Source organism: Pseudoliparis swirei, chromosome 9 (genome assembly GCF_029220125.1).
Source record: "Pseudoliparis swirei isolate HS2019 ecotype Mariana Trench chromosome 9, NWPU_hadal_v1, whole genome shotgun sequence".
NCBI lineage: Eukaryota > Metazoa > Chordata > Actinopteri > Perciformes > Liparidae > Pseudoliparis > Pseudoliparis swirei.
This window is the reverse complement of record NC_079396.1, coordinates 28,988,124-28,991,910: the sequence shown is the minus strand read 5'-3', so window position 1 is coordinate 28,991,910 and position 3,787 is coordinate 28,988,124. Positions and strand designations below refer to the sequence as shown.

The 3,787-nt window shown below is 39.4% G+C and overlaps 2 long non-coding RNA genes across 2 annotated transcripts in view; both read left to right on the top strand.

Moving 5' to 3' along the window:
• Positions 1-398, top strand: part of LOC130200194 (uncharacterized) — a 7,986-nt gene extending 7,588 nt beyond the window's left edge. The window contains exon 3 of the long non-coding RNA XR_008832942.1: positions 1-398. This exon is cut by the window's left edge and continues 987 nt beyond it. This is a non-coding gene — a long non-coding RNA (uncharacterized LOC130200194).
• Positions 399-1,645: 1,247 nt separating this feature from the next.
• Positions 1,646-3,470, top strand: LOC130200195 (uncharacterized). Its single transcript, XR_008832943.1, has 2 exons — positions 1,646-1,824; positions 2,270-3,470. It is a non-coding gene; the product is annotated as an uncharacterized LOC130200195 (long non-coding RNA).
• Positions 3,471-3,787: the final 317 nt, after the last annotated feature.

Here is a 3,787-nt window from a genome sequence, read left to right as displayed (position 1 = left end):
TCGAGCTTCGGAGGAGGAGAAAGTCCCAGCATGCACCTCTTCTTACTCACGCCAAAGCAGAAAAGAATACTCAGTGATGTGTTCAAGAACCCTGAATACTGTGGTACTAGTAAGTAATACTATGCAGTAACACCAAACTCTGGACAGACTTGTGAGTATTTGAAAAGTACCTGTATGTACCTGAGTTACAGTCGTACTCTACCTGAGCAAGTGGTGCCCTCCTTCAGGTCGAGGACCACCTGATGTCTCCACTATGGTGCGTTCAGGGTCACTCTGTACAGTTGTTGTTGTTTTTTCATTTTGAAACAATCTAAACTTTCTGAAAAATACTTTTCTATCTTTTTTCACTCGTTCTGCCGTTTTTTGTGAAAATGTAAATAAACGATGTGAATGATGAACATTTGTAGTTTAAGGTTTCTATGAACATAATATTGTTTGTTTTATCTCTACAAGCATGAGTTCATCCAGGTATGCTCTCTTTTACTCTGCTGTGAAAGGAGCCTGAACGCCACATGATGAATGTAAGAACACTTCAATTATATATATATAGTTATAAACCAATCAATTTATTGATTCCTCTCTCCGTACAGTAAAATACAATAATATAAGTAGATATATATATTTAATTTGTGCAATATACATAATAAAAACAATATATATTTTATATATATTTACTATGTATATTATATATATGCAATATACATAATAAATATATATATTTATTATGTATATTGTATATATATAATATATATCAGGTCCATTCTTTCTTGTTATTTATAAGATTCAACTTTGAAGTACTACACACACACAGTACGAATACAATACCATGTTATAAATGAGAATACTACGACATGTATGATATAAATCATGTGTATGTATACGTGTGTGTGTGGGGGGGGGGGGCGGGGCACATGGGAAACACCAGCCATGGAGGTCAAAGGTCAACTCAAATCAACATCGGTGTTGCCACACAGAGCGTCCTCTCAGGATCGACTCAGATCTATAGCTCTGGCATCGGATGATCAGGTCTGAGAGCAGATCTGGAATCAGGTGATCAGGTCTGAGAGCAGATCTGGGATCAGGTGATCAGGTCTGAGAGCAGATCTGGGATCAGGTTACACTTTGAACTCAACCAACTTCCTCCTCCATTAGCTGCTATTAAAACTCGGGTGAAACTTTTTAGTTCGGTTCGGTTTCCGGACCGGGACGAACGGGACTAACGGGACCGACGGGAACAAGATTTACGGGACCTGGGACGTACCTCCATGTGAAAAAAAATTATTATGGCAGGTTAGCTAACGGGAGTTAATGGAAACGATGTTTATCAGAGAGGTCAAAGGTCACGTGATATAAGTCTAATAGTATATAAATATAGTAATATATGCATACAAATATATATATGTATTAGTGTTTATATATTAGTGCATATATTGTGTATATATATACATATATATATTTATGAGTATGTATATATATATATATACTAATAAATATATGTATATATGTATTCGTATGTATATATATATATGTGTATACTATATATATATATATATATATATATATACACTGACAGGTGATCTTACGCTATTTGCAAGTGGAGCATCATGCACAAAGGTCAACATGCTGTTTCCATGACAACAAGGTCCATAGTTGACCCCTCTTGGACCAGGATCAGTCCGGACCCCTCTTGGACCAGGATCAGTCCGGACCCCTCTTCTCTCCCCTGTCAGGATGCACCTGGCCTATCAGGAGCTCCAGAAGGAAGCTGACGGCTGGCCTGTTTGTTGCCTACGGCGTCAAGAAACTGTCTCCGTATGTTTGGAGGTGGATACAGGTCACACACACACTTTATAACTAGAGATAAATCACTTTATAATTAGAGATAAATCACTTTATAACCAGAGATAAATCACTTTATAATTAGAGATAAATCACTTTAAAACCAGAGATAAATCACTTTAAAACCAGAGATAAATCACTTTATAATTAGAGATAAATCACATTATAATTAGAGATAAATCACTTCATAATTAGAGATAAATCACATTATAATTAGAGATAAATCACTTTATAATTAGAGATCAATCACATTATAATTAGAGATAAATCACTTTGTATAATAATAATGACGAGTTTGGGTGCGTTTGATTCGCAGGTGGAGATGGCCCCGCCCACAATAATAATAATGAGTTTGGGTGCGTTTGATTCGCAGGTGGAGATGGCCCCGCCCACAATAATAAAAATGAGTTTGGGTGCGTTTGATTCGCAGGTGGAGCTGGCCCAGCTGCAGAGGAGCTCCGCCTCCCTGTCCTCTCAGGTCCTGATGCTCATACAAGGAGGTGCACGCTCCTCTTTAACTCCTCCCACTCCTCTGTAACTGCTCCCACTCCTATTTAGCTCCTCCCACTCTTCTTTAACTCCTCCTTCTCTTCCTTTTCCTCCTTCCTTCACTTCACGCTCATTTAGATCTCTTTAAATGTGAGAATTAAACCGTCGATAACAGTGAAACCTGCAGGTGTCTTCTGGGTAATTACAAAAGAACTACTTGGATTAGTAAAGTCTGGATTAGTAAAATCCGGATAAATGAAGCCTGTATTAGTGAAGTTTATATTAGTAATACCTGGATTAGTAAAGCCTGGATTAGTAAAACCTGCATTAGTAAAGCCTGGATTAGTAAAACCTGGATTAGTAAAACCTCGATTAGCAAAACCTGAATTAGTAAAACCAGGATTAGTAAAGCCAGGATTAGTAAAGGCTGGATTAGTAAAGCCTGGATTAATAAAACCTGGATTAGTAAAGCCTGGATTAGCAAAACCTGAATTAGTAAAGCCAGGATTAGTAAAGCCAGGATTATTAAAGCCTAGATTAGTAAAACTTGGATTAGCAAAACCTGAATTAGTAAAGCCAGGATTAGTAAAGCCTGGATTAGTAAAACCAGGATTAGTAAAGCCTGGATTAGTAAAACCTGGATTAGTAAAGCCTGGATTAGTAAAGCCTGGTGCGCCTGCAGGTCACGGAGCTGGCGGGCTCCACCTCTCGGGTCTCTGAGTTGTTGGAAGTGTTTGAAACCTGAAGCAAAACCTGTTAATATTAATCTGATTTATTGAAGGGACCGTAATGTCTAGGTTCCGGCAAAACATCAGAAGAGACGCACTTTGCCTGTGAGGAGACAGAGATATTGTGTCTGCAGCTCAAGGGCAGCTACACGCCTGACAGTATTCAACATTCACACTTGTTATCAATATTTACACATACCAAGAGGGGCGCACGGCCAACAGACAGCCCCCACCCGGGGGTACGAGGGATGGGATATGCACCTGTGACGAGATCTGGGTATAAAAGATGGAATCTTGATGTGCTAAAGGGGGTGTGGTTTCCGGGCTTCAACTTGCATGTTGAGGAGAGCTCCCCGTGGTTTGTACTTTGCTTTTGATCAGTGAATAAACGTCTCCCTAAAGGAGAGAACTACAGCGGACTCGGATTATTGTATAAACTCTTCCAGGCTGTTCAATTCTGAATTACGTTACAATTTGGTGACCCCGAACGTTGGTTGGCTGACCTGGACGGTAACAGAGAGCTTTTGACCAGAGCGGTGACGTCCGTTTCCCGGACTCCCGACCAAGGGTCGGCGGCTGTTCGGCGGTTGACAACCAAAGGATCCTCATAAACAACAGGTAAAGACAACCTTTTTAATAAAATGTCTGTATTGAATACACTAAATTAGGTTGTCAACGGCGGATAAGCCTCTACCCATAAATTAAAAAATAGACAGTTAGAAATTGTAACT